The sequence below is a fragment of the Dermochelys coriacea genome, chromosome 6 (genome assembly GCF_009764565.3).
Source record: "Dermochelys coriacea isolate rDerCor1 chromosome 6, rDerCor1.pri.v4, whole genome shotgun sequence".
Taxonomy (NCBI): Eukaryota; Metazoa; Chordata; order Testudines; family Dermochelyidae; genus Dermochelys; species Dermochelys coriacea.
Window position 1 is genome coordinate 37584011 of NC_050073.1, and position 25691 is coordinate 37609701.

The window sequence follows — 25691 nt, forward strand, 5'->3', positions numbered from 1 at the left end:
TACTGGTATAACAAATCTATGGTCAGCTATGACTTCACAGTTGTCCTTATTGTATACCACCTGGCAACTCAGTTGATCCAAAGTCCATTGTACTCAATGGATAGACTTTAATAGGCTTTGGATTAGGCCCAATTGCAGCAGGTGGGATCACAATTGTATCTTTCTGGTTCCAAAAGCACAGCTCCTACCCCTTCAGCTAAAGGAAAACCTCTTTTAGCTTTTAGTTGTATCAGGCCTATGACTAAAAACTAAGCAATTCTCATTATGTATAAAAGAGAGTAGTGATACAAATACTCCCTAGCCAGTTCACTAGAACTTAGGGGACTTGAATGTGTAAGATGCTGAACATCCTTGCCCAGTTCAGCAAAGCATTAAGCACATGCTTTCATTGAAGTTAACAAGACTACTCACCTGCTTAAAGTTAAGGATGTACTTATGTGATCTGTTAAATTGTTTCAACCCTTTATAGGATCAAGACTGATGTGTCCTTATACATAACATGGTTGGTTGTTTTGTTTTTTCTGAATGTTATATGCAAGATTATCAAACACATTTTGTGTCTTTTTATTTTAAAACAAAGCACAATACATCCCATTTTGTGGTATCAACAACTAAAAAGAGAGATACAAATTGAAATTGTTAAACAATAAATCATTTGTATCAGTGATACTGATAGTAACATTTTACATGTACCCAAGAAGCTGCAATTAGCTTTGCAGTAGCTTTATAAGTTGTTTCTCAGAGCTGTATAGTTAAACACTTTTTGTAAATGCACTACTTAATTTTTCCCCACCTTGTAATTCATTGTTGGCCTTTTCCACAGTGAATTGTTGGGATTAACTAATAAATCAGCAGAAGAGACGTGCCAATTTCCTCAACAGTTGACAAATTACAGTGTGGGCAAAGTACTGTATGTTTTATTTATTTTTTAAAATTTACTACTTGGAGAAAGCTAAGCTTCAGATGTCTCTCAAATGCTTTGTTGGTTTTTATTTGGCAATATTGCATTTACTTATACTCTATTCTACTCTTTTTCAAGTAGCATATGAAAATATGTTTCACTAACAGTCACTACCAATATGCAAGTAAGATTTTCCTTGCTTGCTAATATTTATTTAGAATAAAAACATCATTTGGGGTACAAGATTTCCAATTACCTGTTCCTTCCTTACATTGCTTCATTTTTGAATAAAAGAGATTTGTTCTGAGTTCCTTTATTCACAATAAATGAAATCCAAATTTTATTTTTATATTTTAATTCTGAATTATTTAAATAATTGGAGTCTGACTTTCAAAACCTGAGGAGCCAGTGGTCCTGTGCCTAGTTATCTGGTCATTTGGATACACACACATTTGATTTGTGCAAGTGATATACTAAATGCACATGCAAATTAGATTAGCAATTGTATGTGGCCTTGGGTTTCTCCCATCTTAAAAATCCTTGCCTGCAACAGTTAAAGCAATTAAATTAATATGGCATTGCTTATAAGGAGTGGGGACTTTTTTTCATCATAACAAACCTATTGTTTAAGAAAAGCTTTTGTTAAGTGCTTAAAAAGTGCCAGCTAAGAGTGTGCTCCTGTCCTTGGCCATGTATGACACTTCCTGAAATTATGTTTGCTTTATATGGAACGATATTTAAGCAGCCTTTCAAGATCTAGGAATCCAGAATATAAAGGTGTTCAAATACAAAACAAAAATCCCCAACTATTTATGTGATCCATTCAGTATTTAAGGTTAGACCTGCCAAAAGGACTGAGATACTCTGCAGTATAGTGTACCTTACAGTGTGGTTTCTTAGTGTGGGTCTGATATTGCAGTCTTTACTGGGAGGTTTCTTTCAGTAAGACTTTCAGAATCAGGCCCACTGTTAAAATGTGTGGACTGTAGATCATCACCTTCATGGGAAGCACCCACACAGGGTGCAGGAATTTCTGTGCAGTAGGGGATTTCCTCAATGTGGAGCAGGCAGGGGAGTCATACCTCCATGCTGTTGAATGTACCAAGACTCTCAGAATAAACACAGCTGAAATTCGTCTGCACTGGGAGCCCAGGAGCTCTGCATAGCTCCTTAGGTCACAGTTTTTCCGTGACAGCATGATGCCCGTGCTGCTCCTCCTGGCTACAGTCCCTCTGCATCACTCATCCCCTACTTTGTAAAAAGGGGAGGTGATGTTAAGCTCTATGAAGGTGAAGAGAGTGGTAATGTGAGGAAACTCTAAGCTGCTGGATCCCACAGTGCTTCCATAGGAGCAGGGCAAAGTAAAGGAACATGTCACAGAGGTTCTGTGGCCTCCCTGGTACCCCTCACTCTAGATGGAACTAATGTGGCTCCCCTGTTGTGGAGGGGACACTCAGATCTGGTCTCTGCAGAGTATGGTGCTGTGATTAAGGGAAAAAAACAAACAGCAAAGGGCAATTGTCTATTATTTTCAGCAAAGTCTGTTACTGGAATGCTGCACGTGCTCTGATAGTACTCTGGGGGCAAAGATTAGTGAGTCGCTGCTTCCAAATCAAGATACCTGTGGAATTCATTTAAAAGAGAAGTGGTTTAACTTATCAGCTTCTGTAGAGAAAGCTGTTGAAATTCACTCATGCCCTGCTCCATCACTGAGACCTGCTCTACCCACTCCTCCAATTAACGAAAACATTTATGTGAATTTAAATAGGGAAGAACAGTGGGCCAAATTCTCTGCTGGTGTAAATAGGTGAAACACCATTAAAGTCGATGGAGCTGTGTTCATTTACACCAAATACAATATTATTTAAATATTAATATTAAACATTCTCATTATTTTTAATTCTATTTTCCAGTTGTCATACTCTGCACAAGCATAATATGGAAATTAAATTGTTTATTGTACAAAACCAGGACTATTAATTAATTGAATTATGAAATATCATTACTCAGCTGGAAATGGGAGGAAAATGATAGGATATAGTGCAACCAAAGAATGTACAGCTGTGGCTAAAACCATAGCATTGGCCCTGTGCTAACTAGTGGAGGACAGTCAAGCAGGAATGGTCAGGCAGGTGGAGCTATTGCTCTCTTTCCCCTCAGAAAGAAAAGGAGTACTTGTGGCACCTTAGAGACTAACAAATTTATTTGAGCATAAGCTTTCGTCAGCTACAGCTCACTTCATTGGATGCATTTGGTGGAAAATACAGTGGGGAGATTGATATACACACACAGAGAACATGAAACAATGGGTTTATCATACACGCTGTAAGGAGAGTGATCACTTAAGATAAGCCATCACCAGCAGCGGGGGGGGGGGGGGGAGGAGGAAAACCTTTCATGGTGAAAAGCAAGGTAGGCTATTTCCAGCAGTTAACAAGAATATCTGAGGAACAGTGGGGGGTGGGGTGGGGGGGAGAAATAACATGGGGAAATAGTTTTACTTTGTGTAATGACTCATCCATTCCCAGTCTCTATTCAAGCCTAAGTTAATTGTATCCAGTTTGCAAATTAATTCCAATTCAACAGTCTCTCATTGGAGTCTGTTTTTGAAGTTTTTTTGTTGAAGAATAGCCACTCTCAGGTCTGTAATTGAGTGACCAGAGAGATTGAAGTGTTCTCCAACTGGTTTTTGAATGTTATAATTCTTGACGTCTGATTTGTGTCCATTTATTCTTTTACGTAGAGACTGTCCAGTTTGACCACTGTACATGGCAGAGGGGCATTGCTGGCACATGATGGCATATATCACATTGGTAGATGCGCAGGTGAACGAGCCTCTGATAGTGTGGCTGATGTGATTAGGCCCTATGATGGTGTCCCCTGAATAGATATGTGGACACAGTTGGCAACGGGCTTTGTTGCAAGGATAGGTTCCTGGGTTAGTGGTTCTGTTGTGTGGTGTATGGTTGCTGGTGAGTATTTGCTTCAGATTGGGGGGCTGTCTGTAAGCAAGGACTGGCCTGTCTCTCAAGATCTGTGAGAGTGATAGGTCGTTCCCCTCAGAGAGAAAGAGAGCACCCATAGAAGAGACCATGCTAGAAATGACATCACTTTTCATGACTTACACAAAATGTAGGCTCATTTTCTATATTTAGTAAATGCTGAGGAAAAGAATTGTGCATTTGGGATGTTTTTTAAAGATCATAGGAAGTGACCTAGTACTAAAACACAAGATAGTTTAAAAAAATAAAGAATAATAATTTATAGCACTGCCAAAAATAATCCCTGTAGGGGAAAGCGAGGACTTGGCTGTAATTAAATATAAAGGGCCCACAGATGGATCATGTGGCTCTTTCTGACTCATCATCTCCCAGACTGGCTAACGCAGTCAGTGCTGCTTGGTGTCAGCACAGAGGTTGTCCCTAACCTGGATTTAACATGGAAAGGATTCTTGGCTACGCTATAATTTCCTTTACCCCCTTTATATTTAAAAAAATAACCCTCCCTCTTTTTACAAGATGGTGGGAAAGGACCTGAGAAATAGTTATTAAAATACATATCAGCAAAAAACCTCCTTGGAAGGAAAATTTTAGCTATGCTAATTTAGGCTGGGATTTGGAACAATTTTTGGAAGCATTAAAAATGTCCGAGGGGTATTTTCCATGACTATTTTTAACCAGAGTCTGTAAATAAATTGTTGTCTTCTGTTATAGTACTATGTCAGGAAAATAATATAGGGCCATGTAGTATATAAAACATGCCTTTGTTGTCTGCACTATTATGAAAATATGTCCCCTCAGTTATAGATGGAGCTTTATACCTTTATCAAAGGATCTCTTATTAAATACTGAGCATGTGATCCTTCAAGCAAAACTCCAGATCTGGAGGTAGGGGGTCAGGAGAGATTGGAATCCAAACACAGTTGCCAGGTTCGTAGCCTGCCCACAGTTTTATTTTGGGCCAGACCAAATTTTGGATCTGCAAATCTCTGAACTTTGGAGGCTTCAAAAGATGGGTCTGACTTTTATTTAATTTCAGTTATATTTTTTAAATTAATCAGTAATTTAATTCACCATTAGTTAACCTACTATTAAAGTATTTGATTTCTTTCTCACTACAGATTGAAACTGATAAGCTGGGAGAGAGAGAGATTCTTTCCCTGTCCCCTTTCTCCCAACATGCATATGTCAGAGATTAATTACCAACAGAGTAAGACGGCAGGCAGCATTTTTTTTTTTAATCTCTGTCTTGTGATTTGGCAAGGAGCAAGTCAGAAGTGATTGTAGAAGGTGAAGAATGTTTCCTCTAAAGTGCGCATGTTAGTGAACGTCAAGTTCAAGATATTGATGACCAACTTCAAAAAGTTAGGCATGGGAAAGCTATGTGTCCTGGGCCTTGTAGGATCATAGGTGTATATTCCAGATTCGTGGAATGAAAAGGATTCTGGAAATGTTGGGACCAAGTTCTCCAAGTAGCCTCAATCCGGTCTCTAAATTTGTGCTAGCAATTTTGCATAAGCTGAAACCTCACATTTGAACATACAAATTGCCTTTACACATTAGATAATTAACTACTCCATTTAAAGCACTGATCCAACACCCATTTAATGCAATGGGTGCCTTTCAGTTGACCTCATTGGGCTTTGGAACAGGATTTAAGCATACTAATGTAGATTTTGCATCTACAAAAAATTGTACAAAATGTTCAGGTGCAAATTTAGGGTCCAATCCTGCAATACTTACTGATATGAGTAATTCTAAGAAAGTTAATGGGATTTGAGTAAAGCATTGGAATACTTGTATGAATAAAGGAGAGAGGATTGGGTTCTTCCCTTTTTTGGTTAATATAAGCCTTATATTTTTCCTCAGGATTTAGTAGAGATTTGATTGGATTATACATTTTTGATGCAAAGCTAAACTTTCCGTATGTCTGGGATACACAAGCCCATCTCTGATATTTGCCTTTTTCTGCTTTTCATACTCTGGCTGCATAACTCCCTTTTTAAATAAAAAAAAAGGTTTGTATGAGTGCTCATAATTTTATCTGGAGACTAATAATTGCTGTGGAGAGTCATTTAGGAGTAATGATGATTTGAATAATATTAATTAACTAGTCAGGTTGAGAGCACCAGGTTAGGAGGAGAATAGACAGACAAGCCTTTGATTTCCAGAAATGCTCCTACGTTTTTGTTTCATGTATTCAGCTTCTTCTGACTCTAATTCTATTTTATCTCTAATCAGATTTTCTTGTAGTTCAAATCCACATCTTTTGGGGTTCTGTGGACTTGTTCTCATTATGAAAGAAGGATCTTCCTTCAGAATCTAGGAAAGGATATACAGATGAAAAATTATCTGAAATGAAATGACTGTGGCAATTTCAGGATATATCACTGAGGCCAGGGCGCTTGAAAAATGTCCTGAGATTAATATGTTTTGGTGACATTGTTTATTTTACTTGATGATATTCTGATTCTCCTGAAAATTCTCCTTTGGTGTAATATTCTATTCCTAGTCCAAACTTTATCCCAAGATTCAGCATTAGAATCTAATGATTATATGAGAGTTTCAACTATGTGACATGTCATTGACATTTTCACAACAAAAATATTTTAATGAGAACAGAAAATGTGGCTCAGAGAGGGGAATATAGAAACTAATGAACAATTAGCTTCCCAAAAGTACAAATATTTACTTTGGAGGGTGATGGTAACATCCACATCTTCCTACTGCAAAACAATCTTTAAAGGAACTCCTGAGTGTTGTTACAATGGGATGTCATGTTACTCACATTTCAGCTGCTTGCAAAGGGGAGCGCAGACCAGCAGAATATAATGCAAAGTAAGAACTCTGACTTTCAAAACAAGAACACTTTTTTATTCATGTTATAAGGGAGTGGCGAATGAGGCCAGTGGTACCCATATCAATTGTTTTGATAGTGCATTAAAATACTACACCACTGAGAGAAACTAGAATATAACTAGGTTATAGAATGTTGCATCAAATATATTTTGATCCATTATCAGATCACAATGATCTGCATTTAAAAACAGATTAAATATCTGTAAGAAATAGGTAACATTGACAGCTCCACCAGAAATTGTGAAGCTGTAACAGTAAACTCTCCAAAGATCTGTGTCCCATATGCACTGGCTCCACTGTTAGAAATCCTAGGAATTTTGAGAGGATTTTCCTAGGACATTTCAGTTGCCACTGTTGAAAGTCAGAGGGAGTAATCAAAATACAGGTTTCATATTCAAGACATACTCTGAGAAATCAAGCACTCAAAAGCTAGGAAAATACAGAGTTAAAGGCAGAAAATGTTATCATAAATCTGTGCCCTCTTACATATTCAATACATGTACTCTCTTGTTATATCATTATAATCTGATATTTCTTATACAACCTTGTGTACCCTCCAGTACACAAACTGTACTACCATGTAGTCTTAGAACTTCATGGAAAAACTGTCAGGAAAATAGGAGTTCGGCTAAGAGACAAGCGCTGGTGTGCTCAAAAGAAAGTTTCATAGTGGAGAAGCCATCAGGGACTGAACAGAAAGACAAAAGAATTGCTTTCCCATAGGGCTGGATTGATTTCGCCTCCAGTCAATATGGAGTCAAGTAGTAGTAACAATTTAAAGCAAAAATTGGTTAACTGTTCAGAACTGAACCAATTCAAGGGTCTCAAGTACTTGAAATAGCGGGCTATTACATGGGGATGGCAGGGGGAAAATGTATATGTTCCCAGCTTGATACAGTGAAATTGAAGGGACTCAGCTAACTAGGCATCTGCATACCTGACCCCCCTGCTTCTTTGTTCATATCCACTTCTGTCAACACTTGCCTTGCTTCCTTCTTGTCACAGAGAGATTTACACACCGTTTTTGCATGTTGGTGACTGGCTCTAAAGACAAAAAGCCCACTCCTTAGGATGCCAACCCACAGTATAGTTATCCGCTAGAGGGCTGGTCTGTTCACTCCTGACTCTTTCTTCCCATAGTCTTGTAACAGCAAACAAAAGTAAACACACTTTCTCCCCACCAGCTCTCCATAGTGGACCTGCTGAAGTCCTGAAATATCTCTTCTCCTCCAGGGCTCCTTATCAGACACTTGGCGCTCTCTCAGAATATCCGCTGAGTTCTATGGTTGAGAAGCTAACAGCAGATACTGCTCTGTGGATCCACTGGGCAGTTTGCCTTTGAGCCTTTTCACTCTGTGGCCTCCTCCGACTAGAAGGAGAGGTAGGTCAGTTCCATAAAACCAGCACCAAGCTGCTTCCTCTTCTACTATGTGCTCTGCTATATGGCAAGTTGAATAGGTTCTCTGGGTGCTACCTCTGACGGGCTCTCTCTGCAAGGAATTAGCCCCTTCCCTGCCTGAACTAGTGTCCTTTTATTCCCTTGGGCACAAGCAAGTAAAAATATGTAGGTTCAAGATGGCAGAGTTGTGGTCTAAGCATCTGTAACACAGACAGACCCCCCCATCATTGGCGGGCAGGATCGAACCTGGAACCTCTGGAGTTAAATGCATGAGCCTCTTCTGCATGAGCTAAATGTCATCTGTCTTTTAGCCAAGGCTGTAGCAGACTCATTAATCTGTAAGTGGTCTCTGTGCCACTAGAGGGGACAGAGCACCACAACAAGGAGGTGTGTGGGTTACACCTCCAAGACATGATGAGCCTAAAGCCTGCTTCTTGCCTTCCACAATTATTATAGGTCTACAGATGAATCCCTATGTTCTTTCTGTCAACCACAGTCTATAACTGCATGAGGAACAGACACAGCAAACTAATAGGAATGAAGAATGTGAGGGCTGAAAAATCACTGTGGTAGCAGAGAAAGAGCTCGTGTTCTTCTCTCCAAAAGGACTCCTCCCTCCCACTGTTTGACCAAAAAAATTCCACCAGCTGTAGTCAGTATAGAGTCCATCATGCACAGTTGAGTAGTTCATACTCCATCCAGTAGCAGGAGTGGGACACACATGCTAGCCACTTCATTACATTACTATGTGCTTAGAACAACTGGTTTTTTATAAGACTGAGGTAATGGCGTTTGTTTTAAAATAAAAAGGCACCAGCATTTGGAATCATAGATATAAAAGGGAAAAGTAAAGAGAAAACCGCTCAATGTGGCTCCTGAACTAGTTTCCTACTATTAACTCTGTGTGTGCCTTTAATATCCAGAGTAAATTTTAAAATAAATTTAATACTTTTGCAGTGTTATCTTGGTCAGTGTCGGTGTGACAGGAGAGCCATAGCTGTGTGGACATTCTTCATGTGGGCTGTGCATGTGTGCATGTTTAATAATTCCCTTGAAAAGGAGTCTGAACTTCTGGCAGCTGTTACTTGGGTACAGTAATACTGGTCCCATGAAACACTTGCCCAGGCCAACGCAAAACTAATTGAAAAATCATGCAAAATCATAACATATAACTGGATGCCTGTGTTGAGGGCTTCCTACTTCCTTCTATAGCAGAGGTGGGCAAACTACGGCCTGCGGGACTGTCCTGCCTGGCCTTTGAGATCCTAGCTGGGGAAGCTAGCCTGCGGCCCCTCCCCTGCTGTCCCCTGTCCCCTTAAGTGACGCTGCCACGCAGGCAGTGCGGCTGGGTCCGTCTGGGCAGAGGGGCTCTGAGCTCCTGCTGCTCTGAGCGGCATGGTAAGGGGGTGGCACATGCGACGGTGAGGGGGTTGGGTAGGGGGTCCCGGGGGCAGTCGGGACAGGGAGCAGGGGACGGTTGGATAGGGCAGAGGGTCGGGTGGGACGGGGCGGTCAGGGGTCAGGGAACAGGGGGTGTTGAATAGGGTGTGGGAGTCCAGAGGGCCTGTCGGGGCGGGGGTGTGGATAGGGTTTGGGGCAGTCTGGGGACAGGGAGCAGAGGGGGTTGGATAGGGGGCAGGGTCCTCGGGGGCCTGTCAGGGGGTGGGGGTGTGGATAGGGAGCGGGGGGAGCAGTCAGGGGACAGGGAGCAGGGGACGTTAGATTGGATGGGGTCCCGGGGGGATGGTTAGGGGCAGGGATGCCAGGAGGGGGCAGTCAGGGGACAAGGAGCGGGGTGGGGATTGGATGGGTTGGAGGTTCTAAGGGGGCGGGAAATGGGTGGGGGCAGATAGGGGGCAGGGTCCAGGCTGTTTGGGAGGCAAAGCCTTCCCTACCTGGCCCTCCATACAGTTTTGTACCTCGATGTGGCTCTCGGGCCAAAAAGTTTGCCCACCCCTCTTCTATAGTGATGTGACTTCAAAGAGAGAGAACTTAGAAGCCTAGATACCATATGGATCAGAAAGGGAATTATGTTAATTACTACTCTGCTGAAAACAGTCCTGGATTTAGGGGAAGTCCTTTTTTCATTTGTACTCTACTGTCCCCATCTCTTCATGCAGTCAAACTAGAACCCCAGCTCCCAACCCCTCTTGCTTCTTGAACGTTGGCAATTTTCCAGTCCAGAGCTGACCTTTGTAGCTTGAGCCACTCTTGAGAAGAAATTTTAGAAAGATGTATGAGGGTCAGCACTCTTGGGGAGAATGTATTTAGGTCAGTGGTTCTCAAACTTTTGTATTGGTGAGCCCTTTCACACAGCAAGCCTGCGGGCGACCTCCCCCATTCCCCCCCCCGCCCCGTTACAAATTAAGAACACATTTTATATTTAACACTATGATAAATGCTGGAAGCAAAGCAGATTTTGGGGGTGGAGGCTGACCACTCGCAACCCCCACATAATAACCTCATGACCCCCTGAGGTGTCAAGATCCCCAGTTTGAGAACCCCTAATTTAGATGAATATACTAATGTGTCTTAGGGCCAGATTCTGATATTATTCAACATGAGTAAGAATACTTTTCCCCACAGATAGCCCTATTGATTTAAAAGGGCTGTTGTGGATTAAGGTTCACACTCAACATGAATTAAGGTATCAGAATCTGTCCCTGAGCATATTGTTCAAGAAAATGAGACTACTGGCCTCAGGCAAGAAAATGAGACTAGCACTACTGGTCTAAGGCAGACAGAGTGGCAGGTACTATACAAGCTTCCATACCTTTTCCCATAACAGCATTGCCAGTTCAACTCAGTCTTGGTTGGCAACACCCCTGCTATTTCAGACTGGGGTCCTCTTGATTATATACTAGTCCAGTGATGCCAAATTACATGTATTGTACAAATTAGAACTAGAATTATTTCCTCCACCCCAAATTCATTTTCACTTGTGCTTCTGGGTGAGTATTTTCAGATGAAACAATGCTAGAAGGGAAAAGTCATCTTACAAATCTCTGATGAGGAAATACATTTTCCAAGTTGTCTAGTGCAATGGCTTTCAACCTTTCCAGGCTACTGTACCCCTTTTATGAGTCTGATTTGTCTTGTGTACCCCCAAATTTCCTCACTTAAAAACTACTTGCTTACAAAATCAGACATAAAAATACAAAAGTGTCACAGCACACAATTACTGAAAAATTGCTTACTTTCTCATTTTACCATATAGTTATTAAATAAATAAGTTGGAATATAAAAATTGTACTTACATTTCAGTGTATAGTATATAGAGCAGTATAAACAAGTCATTGTATGAAATTTTATTTTGTACTGACATCGCTAGTGCTTTTTATGTAACCTTTTGTAGAACTAGGCAAATATCTAGATGAGTTGATATATTCACTGGAAGACCTCTGCATACCCCCAGGGGTATTTGTACCCCTGGTTGAGAACCCATTGGCCTAATGTAACATAAAGCGCTACATAAATTTAGCTATAAAGAGGGATGGGGTAGTGGAAAGAAGGATCTCTATTTTCTAGTGTCCTTGCTAATCATAGTGTTTAGATTACAATTTTGTTTCTGTTTTTACTCAAATATATTTAAATGAAAATCCATTAGGCCAATTTTCATAGCAGAAATAATAACATGTTTTCTTCAGAGTCCATAACCTTGCAAGTTGTGCCACTAGAAGGTTTTGCCTTTTTAAATAAACCAAGTATTGCTGTGCAAAGAGCTAGGTATGAAGGGCTAAAATTCACAACACATAATTGCAGTAGAACGGTTAAAGGTAATTTATCTCTGCATCTTCTTGACAAATAAATACCTGCTTGTATGTAAGTATATGTGATGCAAGGTCAATGTGCAATATACAGAGGAAAAAAACATTATTCCAGAGATTGATAGGCATCCCTCCTAGTGACTAAACTTCATTGGCTACAAACTGAATCTCTCCAACAAGAAACTGGAGGGCAAGGTGTCATGGTCAGTGATCAAAAAAGCAAGGACAAAATTAGCTGGGGGATTTTATTGTAAACACAAGAGTGTGTTAATTGTCAACTGAATTTTTTCTTCTCTTTAAATATTTGGAAAATTTAACTTCAAAAAGGGCTTTATTTAGAATTCTTTTGGCAAAAACAAATTGGCTTCCTTGAGCTTGAAATGGAGAAAAGGTAGAATATGAAAATAAGAGTATGGAAGCAGGTCATAGTACTGAATACACAGCATTATCTGATCCTCTTTTTTTTAATTTAATCTCTAAATATTAAGCTTCACTATGGGCAATCAGTTCATCATCACTTTGACATTTAAATTAGCTCCAAGCTTCAGGATTCAGAAGCTATATCTCAGACTATTTAATGGCCAGGAGGCCAGATGAGAGAAGCACCATTCTTTTTAAAAACTCATACCCTGGGCAGTATTGTGTCTCTGGGCATCATATTACAGCTCTCAGGCAGACTCTGGTTCACTTTCAGCTATGATTGATAGGTATTTCTGCATCTTGTCCAATTAAGTTATGATACATCTAAATTAAGGCCTTCATAATCAGGAAATTTTAGAGAGAATATTTCCCAGCAACATGACTCAGCTGAGTTTGCATTTGTTGTGTTGCAATAATGATCTGTGATTATTTCCTTCCCAACAGTATTTTATTTGTCTAAATTTTGCGCTTACAACCTTTGGCCCCAAAACAGAATTTTCACTGATTATGGTCAAGCAGAAGCTATGTAACTGTCATACATAAAAAAGCAAGAGTATCAACAGTTTCCAGTAGAGGGCTTTCATGATAGTATCGGTGCTTGAAGACGGGGACAAAAGATGGAGAAATGTCTCCAGTGTTGCAATTCCACTCTGAACTGGGAACTGCAGAATATTACTGGCCTGGACTAGATTCCAAGTAACTGACTTGGGGCTGATCTACACAAAATTTGAGCATCAATTTGGCTTAGAAATCCAATTTAGTTTTATAACCAAATTGAGCAAAATTGATTGAATGTGCTTTTAAACTGACTGAAGAACCACCACACCAGGGAGCTGCCTGGGTTTAATTAAATCTGTTTTTAAACCAGTCTCACTAAATCAGTACTCAGACTGGGTATAGATCAACCTGTAGAGGTGAAAGATTCTGTATTTCATTGTTAGTTTCCTGAGCCATCTAGAACTGGTTAGAGTGGACATTTCATTAACTGTGCAGCACTGAAGATGTTATAATTTTCTTTTTTAAATTAAACTAACACTTAGAAAAAACTGAGGAGAAGCATCTCCCTGTGCCTTCAGAATAGTGAAAAGTCATTTGATGGTAATGAAATTGTATTTTGTGCATTTTCTATAATATGAAGTAGTCATTCCACTGTGTGAAGTGCTATAATTATAAAGCAATTTGCCATCCCTAATGGGAGGACTTTTATTTCATAAAATATTAACAAAATAGAATATCAGTGCAATAGGTTAGGAATAGTCTTATTTTCTCTATAAAAAGTCAATTTGTAACCACTGCAAAATGTCTTTCTCAAGACGACTATGTCTGGGTAACTGATCCTTTTATATCAGTGTCGAAATATAAGCATTAAAGTAATCACAACTGATCTCTCAACTCTGTCTTTCAATTTAGTAGGCAAATACTTTCTGCTATGAGCATATTTAGTTTAGATGCTGGTGTCATTTCTGAATGGCATTGGTCAAGTGAGGAGGCATATGATCAGTGCCTAAATGCCTAATGTCACTGAAAGGAAACTAAATCTAAAGACAGGGCTTTCTTCTCCACAACTCAGACCTGTCTGATTTGCTAAGGGAGCCAGTTGCAGAAGCTCAGAGAGTAAAGAGAACTCTTTTATATAAAATGGAAAAAAAATCAACATTTTTTCCAAAGAGAAACAAGAGAGAGGAAAATGAGCAAGTGTGTGTAATGCTGCAATACAATTGTGACCTGGGCAGCTGCAGGGCACATATAAGGAAGAGAGGACCAAGAAGAGCAGGTCAAGCCTTATTGGACTCTTGGATTAACTATCTCATTTTTCGTCTCTCTCTTTCAATATTTTCCTTAACCTACTGCTAGAATTCATCTTTTCAGTCTTCATTAGTCCAGTTTCCCATGGTGCAGAATGCCCTCAGCTCCCATGGAACTCAGTATTATTTATTGCATTTATTATGGTAGCGCCCGGGACCAACCAAGAATGGGGCCCCATTGTGCTAGGCACTGTACAAACATAGAATAAGAGGCAGTCCCTGCTCTGAAGAGCTCAATAGTCAAGTAGTCAAGACAGACAAAAAGTGGGGGGAAGGGATAAAACAAGCAGAGTAACAATGTGATTGGGGTGGCTCTAACTATTGGCACACTAGGAAGCTGCCTAGGGCAGCAGATTCTGCCTAGGGTGGCTGGGCCAAACCTGAGTGGCTCTGTGACTCCGGTGCCAGCTCACAACACCTCTCATTCAAATTTGAACCGGCCACGCTCACATCATGATGGAGAGGCATCTGGGCCAAACCTGAGAGTGGTGCTTGGCCCACCCACTTCTGCCATAACCACTGAACCATCAGAGAGCTTGCTGTGCCTCCAGGAGAAAGTCCAATGAGCTCCCCCCCTCCCCAGTTAGAATCTCTGCATTAGATGGTTGGGGGGTGGGGTTGCTTTGTCGTTTATATCTATTCATTGGGGTTATGCTCGGAAGTGATTAGCTAGATGGAAGACAAAGTAAGGGGAGGAGTTTGAGGGTGCTGGACATCGCAGGTATGTTTACATTGCAATAATGGGTGGATGTACCTAGTTTTAATTGAGCTAGCTCAGGTACTGGAGCAGGGAAGCCGTGGCAGCATGGGCTTCAACACAGATTAGTCACCCCAGTAAGTATCCAGGTTTCCAGGTGAACCTGTATAGCCGCCTCTGAAGCTCATGTTGTGTCAGCTTCACTGCAGTAGTACCTGAGCTAGCTAGATTAAAGCTATCTTGGGTATGTCTACACAAGCTGCAATCAAACCCTGTGATTGCAGTGTAGATATACCCCAGAAGGGAGGGGTAGGAGAAAACAGTCAGTCAGCGCAAGAGGATAGGAGAAGAATGTTCTCATTGCTTTTGAAAATCATTTGTATATTTTCTCTTTTTGTTTGTTTTGTTTAAAAATCCTTGTTGCTATAAAAACACCTAGCTAGTATTCTGGATTTAGGCTTCCCAGTTTGCCTCACATATTATCATTCTTTGCACATGCTTAATTAAGATTCATAGGAGATAAGTTATAGTAGAAATGTGGAGGGTGCAGGGAGCCCTTACCCAATCCCCTGGATTCCTGACGTGGATCCCCTTCCTTTTCACACTAGCTGGAGAACCCCTGAGGGTCAGCACATTGAACCTAATTACAGGATATACCTGCAGCTGCATTGTGCACCCAGAGGTGAATGAAGGATGAATGCTTCTGGGGACTGCAACAAGATGGTTTGGTTTTTAAAGCTATAGAACCAGTAAATTTGTGTTGCTTCATGGAGTCCAATGGAGCTATGTCAATTGACACCAGCTGAGGAACAGGCTCCTTGACTTCAGTGGAGTGACACCAATCTATATCAAAGAAGAATCTGGCCCTAGATGTTCTGTCTTTGTCCATTCCAAAATTGTGTGCAATTTTGCCCAGTATTTTAGAAAAAGCCGTTGGAAACCATGACACTCAGCACCAGCTCCTCGCAGCTTATTACTGTATCTCCTGATGGTGTGCATCACTGCTCTGAGTATTTTATGAGAAATGAATATATAACAGTGTCATTAGATGCCTTCTGTATATAAAGTAACAGAGGAAATCTATAGTTTGTCATTTGCAGATAGCCCAAGGGCTGCATCCACGAGATATGAGCATTCACCACCCTATTTCCCAAATGTACATCTAAACTAGCTTCAGCTGAATCATTTTGCTCACTTTCTCCAACTGGAATAAAATACCCTTCATCTCAACCAAGCAATTAACAAAAAATCCTAATCTTTTTTTTATTGGATTTTTATAAATTTCATCCAAACAAAATAAAAACAGCTTAGACTTTTTTACATACAGTACACGTGATAAGGCAAGGCTCACTAGTATTTTAGCCATTCTAATGCTCAGATGCCCCATCCTGATGTCCTTTTATTGAGGCAAAACTCCCATTGACTTTGTGTTAAATTCAGTGGGAGACTAGTTTGAGTTAATGAGCTAAGGATGGGGCCCCAGCTGCATAATTAGACCCTAAAGAACGCTGTGTAATGCACAGGCTTGATTATTAGCAAACATCGTCGAGTGGCAAATTTTAGCCAAGCTGCCCTAGCTGCTGGTGAAAAATCTGTATCTAGCAGTGTCATTCACTCTGGAAACCCATCCTGCATCTATTATTAACAGGATGGAAGCAATCTTGCTTATGTCTGTGTGTATGTTCACAGCTGTCTGGCAATTGGAGGTGGTGGAAAACACTGAAGAAACAGCCTAAACTAGTTGCTTGTGGGTTGAAAAGCAGTGTGTTGCTATTTATCCCCGTCAGCTGCAGGCCTTATTAACTATTTTTAATGAATCACCACTGCTTTTACTTTTGCCATCAGCCATGACCTTCACCATTTAGAAACACACGGTCTCTCATAAACGATAGCCCATGACATATAAGCTTGAGAAGGATTCTATCATGGCTCAAACTACAATATCTATCACTAAAACAAACTGCTCTTTCTAGCTGAAGAGACACTCATATATATCACAGAACCAGCCATCCATATTTTGAAATTTACTGCTCTGCATCTATGCTTTTTTTCTTTTTTTGCCTTTTTTTTTTTTAAGGAGGCCATGCAACCTTGCTCACTTAATACTTTTGATAAACTTCTACTGACAAGGAGCTTGATTAATGATGGTTAAAAGAATTGAATCAAGTGTAGGAAAGACAGGACCAAAAAAGCAGACTGCTGGGCTGATGGAAACTAACGTCTCTACAGAAATATATGATGGACCCTCCTTTTTGCCATGCCAAGTAATTACTCGCACAGGCCTGTTGTAATAATTCCTATTACAGCCAAAACGGAAAAGTCAGTAACTCACAGCCCTGGGACAAGGTGAAGGCAAGGCCAGAGTAGTATGGATCAATATTTCATTTACTCACTGAGGTTAGCTTCTATCCTTGTATCAAATTCTTTTACAGAAAGCCATGAAAGAAATGAGGTTTGCTGAAAAACACCGATACAGGACCCTCATTTCCTTGGGGGTGCTCATAGAGTAAGCGGAGCAACAAAACCTTTCAGCAAAACAATATGCACTCAAGGTCACTCATTACTCGCTACTGTTGGAAAATAAAGTGCCATTAGCCTGATATGAGTAATGTACATCAATCAACTGCAAACCAGCAAAAGTATGTTTTCAAATTGGTATTGCTGCTGAAAATGAATGAGCCATGTTAACACTTTCTGAACAGTTTGGCAACTGTTGTGGAGTTTTTTCCTTGGCATTATCATTTGTTTCAAAGTTTCATTGCACCTCATCTCTTCACAATCAAAGCTGGGCATTTATGTTGGTTGCTTTACTTTAGTTGAACTGAATGTATTTTCATTAAACAAAATTAATTATTGTTGATGATGATGATGCGCACACTATGCTGGATGCTTTCCAGACAGGCAAAAAGGTACTGTCCCTGCCTGATGGGGCTCACAGTCTAAGTACAGAGACAGACAGATGTATAGTGGGGAAATAATACAACATGTATGTAAAATGGTCAAGGAGATATTGGTCAGGCTTTAGCAAAATGAGATTAAGGTGTACAAGAATTGTTTTAGGCAGCTGAGTAGAAGTGGGTTTTCAAAAGGGACTTAAGTGTGGAAAGGGTGGGTTCATTGTACGGAGTTTAGGAATGCCATACTATACATAGGGATACCACCACCTGGGCTCAAGGGCAATACATATGTATTATATAATAATAAAAAATCTATAAGATAGCATTCTACAATGCATTTTCCCTCTGTCTTTTTCAACCTGCTTTTTAATATTTTAAATGTTTTTGTTCCCTGTGGATGTGGGGTTTTCTGATGAGCTAGCTGGGACAGGTGATAAGAGTGTGTCTTCTGGAGCACTTGCTGCAAAATAGTCATGGTGAAACTGAGACCATTTGAAATGTGCTTGTTTTCCACTTGGGCATCTGTGAAAACCCAGTTTTTCTTTTGAAACTTTCAGCATTTGCAAAATTTGAGTGGAAAGGGAAGTGAAAAGTCTCTTGCATTCTCTTCATCTGTGGGAGTTTTGATGCAACTCCTGACTGCTTTTTTAAAAATAGTTTTTGCTTGGGTTGGTTGGGATTGGTCACATGATTGAATTTATACGTTTGAGATTTCCTGATTGGCTGAGCTTCCCCTTGTGGTCAGGAAGTTTGGAAGAAGCCCTTTTGATTCTGTTCTTCTCAAAAGGGGGCTGTAGATAAATTGCTCCCTGACCAGTGAGGGATTAAGGAATAGTTATGGGCTACAGAAGCCTTGCCCCTACGCCCTTGCCAAGAATATTATGGTTGAAGGTGGGGTTTAAAAGCCAGCCAGACAGCTCCATCTGGGGCTGGCAAGCCAGGACGTAGAACATGCCCAGGGAGCTCACAGGGCTGAGCCAGCATGGAGCCAGTGAGCAGGGAGAGTCACAGCACCCAATGGTGAAGACGTGAGTCAGACACCTGGGAGACAGTGACCTCCAGAGACAGGCAAAGGCCGGATGGATACGGACTGGGGTAGGAAGTGGCCCAGGAAAGCTGACTGGAGATTGACATCCTACAAAGGCAGGTGAGCAGACCTAACAAGCTATACAAGGTGCTAGGTTGCAAACCAGTGGAGCACGGTGGGCCTGGGTTCCCCTACTTCATCTGCATAGCAACCACTAGGCGAGACAGCTGCCATATCGAACTGTTGCCCCAGACAGCAGCCCCTGCACCGCCACCTGGATCACAACTGGTGGAGAATGCGGGCAGCATGATCAAGGTCTGTGGGAAGACCTGAGGGGGGAGGGGTGAAGGGAGAGAGAAAAGAAAGAAAAGCCTCCGAGTATGCAAGGGAGGGAAGAGCTATGGAGATGGACAAGCTGCTGAAATGGCTGGCCAACAGCCAGCAAAACAAGCGACACAACAGCAGCTATGACAACAGCAGTTGTTCCAGCAGATGGCTACCCAGAACAACAGGCTGCCCAACAACAGCAGCAGCAGCAATAGCAGCTCATCCGGGAGTTGACTGCGCAATAACATGAACAACAACGGTTGGTCCAACAGATGGTCACCTTCCTCCAACTGCAGAGGGCCAACACCAGCATGGGGACAGAAATACTGAGCGCCATGGCTATGAGTAACCCCGCAGTGAGGTTGACAAAGATGGGCCCTGGAGACGACCCAAAGGCATTCCTACTTATCTTCAAAAGAGTCGCAGCAGTAGTAGAATGGCAACCAGAGCACTGGGCCATTTTGCTGGCCCCAAACCTGATAGGTCTGAGACTCCAACTCATGATCCATCAGTGGCTCAGATCTGGTTGCAGGTGTGGGGGCCCAGACACTCGAAAACTCTAGGCCCCCATCCAATACAAGAGAGGAGGCCCCTGCCCGATCCCAGTTGGCACAAAGTGAGAGTGGGGAGTCCCCTGACTGGCTCCTGTTTCTCCTGTGGACGATCAGGCCATTTCTGCCAAGACTACCCCCTTTATGGATTGTTCATATGGACAGGTGAGGACAGTAGACACCCAGACAAAGAAAAGGGGGACCACCAAATTGACCTTCCTGGTGTGGATAAATGAAGTGTCTGTGACAGCATTAATCGACTCAGGCTGTAGTCAGACCATAGTCCGGAGACAACTCTTGGGAGACCAAGATAACATCAATACAGTTTACCTGCAGTGCGTTCCTGGGGATGTGTGCCCCATGAGGGCTGTGGAACTTGAGATAAGGGGATGCACCCAGATGATGCAGGTCAGGGTCTCGCCGACTCTCATGTACCCAGTGATTCTGAGACAGGATCTGGAGGAGTTTAGGGAGATTGTAAAGGTTTGGGGCTATAGGCTCTTCCGAGAAGACGTGGGGGCCCCCAGAGAGAGGATCCGTAACCTGGACAGAGTGGGGGCAACAATGACCCGGAGAAGACTCCTCCGTCCAAGAGCTGCTAGAAGGGAGGCAGCCGGCTCCCAAACCCCGAGATTGGGATGAGCTGTTTACAGAAGTGGACTTTATCAGTGCCCAGAAGGAGTACCTGATGCTGAGCTGGGCTTATGAACAGCTCACCAGCATAAATGGGGAGATAGTAGATACCCATCTGGGGAAGTTATGGCCCCATTTTGAACTGCAGGATGAACGATTGTATTGAGTGGCCTGAGAAGTACAGGTAGATGAGACCCGAGCCCAGCTACTGGTCCCCAAGAGTTTCCAATGCAGGGGTTGCGGCTGGCCCACATGATACCCTGTAGGGGACACCTCGAGTGTGAGAAGACTCTGGACTGAGTGATGCTTTGATTTTACTGGCTGGGGGTGCATGCGGAGGTCAAAGGCTACTGTGCCTCCTGCCTCAAGTGTCAGCTGGTGGGGACCCAGAAACCTCCCCTCTGGTCCCCCTTCTGTTAGATTGGGATGGACCTGATGGGGGCCCCTGGAGAAGACAATGATTGGTTACCAATATATCCTGGTGATATTGGATTATGCCACCTGATACCCAGAAGCCACACCCCTCTGGTCAGCCATCGCCACTCACATAGCGCCGGAGTTGCTGAAGGTGTTTGCAAAGGTAGGGGTGCCTAAAGAAAACCTGACAGACCAAGGAACCAATATGACATTTAAACTGATGCAAGAACTGCATGTGCACTGTTTAAAAATCAACCACTAAAGACCTCCATCTACCAGACCCAAGATGATGGATTGGTAGGGGGCTTTAAGAAGACCCTGAAAGAGATGCTACAAAAATTTGTAGCTGGGGACCTGTGGCATTGGGACTTCTTTTCTTCGCCATCCACAAGATGCTGCAGGCCTTGATGTGATTCTCCCCATTTGAGCTCCTGTACAGGAGACAGCCCATGGGGGTGCTGGACCTTCTCCGCAAGACCTAGGAAGAACAACCTGTGAGATGGATCAACAATATGTGTTCCATCTGCAGGAAAACTTGGAGAGGCTTGGGGTTTTTGCAGGAAAAATGGCAGAAGGCTCAGCAGGAGCAAGAACGGGCCTATAATAAAGGCGCTCGGGTGAGGGAGTTTGCGCTGGGGACAGGGTACTGCTACTACTCCCGATGACCGAATCAAAGCTGATGGCGCGATGCATATGAAGCAAAGCAGTGGTGTTGAATATAAAACTCTGACTAAACAGGGTCAAATACAGTCAATTTATTAAGCAGTCTAGTATTAACAGGGGCAGGTAGTTTACTGTCATAAAAGCGTTAGGCATTGCCTGAGGAGATTGTCAACGCACAGAGTGGAGTTATGTACCCCCTTCCCAGTGATTTTCCGGAGGATGTAGGAACCTAACTCCCCATTATAAACCTCCCCTGATGTGCATTTAAATGCATTTCTTAGAAGTCTCATTCACTGCAAATAGCAGCCCTTCATCTATCCATGGTACTTATATGGTCCCCCTTACCATACCATCTGAGTGCCTCAATATCTTCAGTGGATTTATTCTCCTAACACTCTTTTGAGGTCAGGAAGAGCTATTATCCCTGTGTTGCAGATGGGGAACTGAGGTACAGAGAGACTAAGTGATTTGCCTAAGGGTGTAAGGGAACTGAATGTAGGGTCGACTAGGTCTGAAGCTAGCACCCTAACTACTAAGGCAATTCTTCCACCTCTGTTCATGAAACATGAATGACTACTTGGTATCACTGAGAATAAATACTCTTGCCTAGCTCTCAACAGTGAAGATAGATGCATAAACGTGAAATAGGTAAAGGGACATATCCATCACCCAGAAGTATACAAGTGAGGCAGCCTATGCTGTGCTTATAATAAAGAATAAATGTTTGGTCTGGAGGTCAAGATCCTTGGATCTATAGTGCACTTAGTTAGATCAAGATCTAGTATTAGGTTAGAATCAATATTGCAAATTGCAACTAAAATGACAAAAGGATATGTTTTCATCTTTGTTATGTTTTAGGTACAGTAGTTATAATGCATAAGCAAGTCAATTTCATTAAGAAGTAATTTCTTTAGGGGATCATAACTGATACTGAAACTTGGCTACTGGAGGGAATTTGTGTCTGAAACAAATGTTAGGGATATACACATTTCTTGAATGCCACTCAGTCATGTTTCAGGAGAATAAAGCCAGCATATTACAGTGCACTTTGCTGAAACAAAGATCAAAGGAAATGAAGAAAAATTGTATGTCTGTGCTGAATGGATGGTGCTCCATGAACTGACGCAAACACCATGGTCAAAGCAGCATAATAAAAGGGAAACTTATAATTGTATCTGTTACAGGAAACATTTCACAGTTTAAAACACACAAATATATTATCTAGAATCTGATCCCTCAGTCTGTCTTAACTCAGTCAGAGCAGATGTGAGGTGAAAGTCCTGTCTTTTAGAAGTTTAGTTTCAGTTTCTGTGGCATGACAGACCTGAGCAGGGTAAGCTTTTAATGACTAAAAAGCTTCTGACTATAAAGAGAAAAGAGAAAGTGTCACTTGCTAAAACATTCTTTTCCTGTGCTTCAGCTGCTGAACGTGCAATCTTCAACTCCCAAGAAAGGATTAGGATCCCCCAAAATAAGTCTTGTTCTCAAAACCTAGGACAAAAAAAGAGATGTTTTTATTTGACCATACATAGTCAGTTTTAATGCAAAAATGCAGCCAAGAAATACAATATGTCACCCAGTTTACACAGTGCAGTTCTCTGTTGTCCTCTAGTGGCTGAACCGTCTACAGGTCTATTAGTCATCTAGCTAACTGAGCTGTGTCTTTTAGTTCAGCCTGTTGAGGCTCCTGGTTTTAGATCCAGACTTTCTAGGTTCAGTTCCCCATTATGGAGTCAACCAGAAGCATTGCTTTATACATGCAATATAACCATGCTATCAAAAGATTAATGAGCCCTGTGCTTCCCTCCATTCGCAATGCAAAAGAGCAGGAAATCCATCTAAAGTTACAGCACTGGGGGTGGCGATTCTGTGGCCTGCTCCTCTCTTTGGTAGGAGCCTGAAGGTACTCCTCTTTGCACAACGATTTGCTCTGTGTTTGTGAGGAGGGAATTTGGGTAGAAAGGAATCAGAAGTGAGGAACAGCTGCTTTGCATGACCTGCTCCCTTGGCAACCTGGCAGATCTCCAAGTGGAAATCTGAATAGGAGAATTAATACTGGCTTGAACCAGCATTAACTCCTCTCACAGCTTCAACGCTTCCGCCTCTCCTCGCCCTCCACAATGGAGTGGGGTTGTGCTCTACTGAAATGGATGGTGGTGATGGCTGTACAGCTTTTGAGGGTCCATGCTGTCAGTGGGGAGAGTGACCTATGGAGCAGAGCAGAGGGGGGCTAGCTCTAATCACAGATGCCCAGTGTAACAAAGGTGTTATACACAGGGGTGCTTGTCAAGCTGGGCTGCACTGACTCCAGAGCATGAGTGCCAATGTCAAGCCAGACTGTTAGGAAGCAGGGCACAAACCCCTGATTGGTTGATAAAATCTCACAACCAATCATTAAGTGTAAACTCCTCAGGCCCTGTAACAGCCTTAACATGGAATAACAGCCGCCCTGGAGTATTCTGATCTGTCTCACCACCCCAGAGAACCTACATTTGTGATAGATGGTCCATGACACCAAGAATCACAGGAATATCCAGTTTACACCCAGTCCTAAAGAACCAATCACTTACCCCAGGGCAGTTGCACCTTAGCTCTCACACCGAAGACAATGCTTGTAGTTTATTATATAAGTGTCTATCTAAAGATTTATTAAATAGGAAAAGAAAACAAGGAAGTTATTTACAAGGTTTAAGCAGGTAAACATATATATACAAAGGAGTTCTAATCTTAAATTTCAAAATGTAATAGAAGCTTCTATAAAAAGCAAGCTGTCCTTTAGTGCTCACCCAGGCTTAGCAGCTGGGGATCCCTTGCTTATACTTAGAGAACACGGTCCTCCAGAGTCCAAGCAGCATAGAGATTCAGATCCTTCTTGTTAGGGGGGTTTATTCCCCTCCTCCCATGTGCCTTGAGCTGCAAAATCAGTTCATTGGAGGAATCCATGTGCATGACTCATCTTCATGGGTGGAGGGGGAGAGCAGAATAGCAAAGTATTTTCTCCTTTTTAGGGTTCCACAATAGTCCAACAGGTGTTGATGGGCCTTCTTTGTTGGTCAGGACATAACACCTTCTGATGGAGACCAGCAGTTTACACTAATCAATGCTTCTCTCCTGTCTGGTGATTTACAGTCTCAGAGGCTTATCATATAAATGCTTAAATATTACCTTCCAGTATGGGATACAGGTACTGTAAGTGAGATTAATGCATGCAGCAGCTCACAAATATTTAATAAAGTCTAAACACACTCTTATAATCCTAATACCTGTTTTAACAATACTAGCACACAGGTGGGCCAGACTGATTCCAGCTATGCATTTGTCAGTGTTCAGTTGAGACATGGTGATCTTGGTGCGAACTGGTGCCTGAGTCTGCCAGAGTCAGGGTGCTGGCAAAAGGCTGATCTTTATTTCGTGGCTGCAGTCGCTTGACATCAGCCAGGGTTACGAAAAGTTAACAACCTTGTTGCATGAATGGGTGAGTGTCCAGTGACTCCCTTTACAGCCAGAGTTTTCCATGTGGCTTGAGGATCTTGAGGTTGCCACCTGCCTGTTTTATGGGTTTGTCATCACTGCAACAGTTAGCTTGAGTTAGTACACAAGTTTCTCCTCTTGAGCTAACCTAGCTTGATTACAACCCCACAGTGGCCATCTCTCCACTGCAAGGGAAGGTGTAATATAGGGCAAGTAGGCATACCTGTGCTAGCTGTAATTTAGCTACCTGTGGTACAATCACACCCTCCCTTACAGTGAGACAGGCCCTGTGAAATGACACTGGAACCACCCAGAGTGATCTGATTAGCAGCATCCAGGGAATGGATTAGCACAGTGATTTGATTAGCAGTTGATGAGTTGTTGTAAAAAACAGCTGCATCATTACTGCATTACTAAGTTGAGCATCAACAGCACTTGAGCTTCAACCATCTCCCCTTCTAGCTCCCCAGCACATCTTCCCAAACAGGCCAGCTAACTCCAGTTTAGAGCACCACTTAACTCAGAGATAGAGATCTGTGTGTGTGGATGGGAATCGGGTTGGGGGCTGTCATGTTCTGGGCTGCAATCCAGACCAATGATGGGTAAGGTGAACATCTGCCCTGAAATCCCTGGGTGCCTTAAATGCTCTGCTGCTGTGGCTCACAAGCATGCACTGAGTGTCTGTGTGATAAGCAGCTCCTAACTAGCAATTCTGATTCTAGCAGCCTGCTTTGTTACATACCAGCTCTGGTTACACTTGACAAGATGACCCCAGCACCCCCCAGTCCCTGATTTTCTCACAACTGTGTATTCTACAATGTCCAGTCTTCTGGACCATTCAGTGGCCTAATAAGGGTT

At 42.2% G+C, this 25691-nt stretch overlaps 1 long non-coding RNA gene across 1 annotated transcript; it reads right to left on the reverse strand.

The window, feature by feature from the left end:
* Positions 1 to 22499: 22499 nt before the first annotated feature.
* Positions 22500 to 24324, reverse strand: LOC119857121. Its single transcript, XR_005293529.1, has 3 exons — positions 24149 to 24324; positions 23933 to 24000; positions 22500 to 22853 (listed from the first exon to the last, which is right to left on the reverse strand). It is a non-coding gene; the product is annotated as an uncharacterized LOC119857121 (long non-coding RNA).
* Positions 24325 to 25691: the final 1367 nt, after the last annotated feature.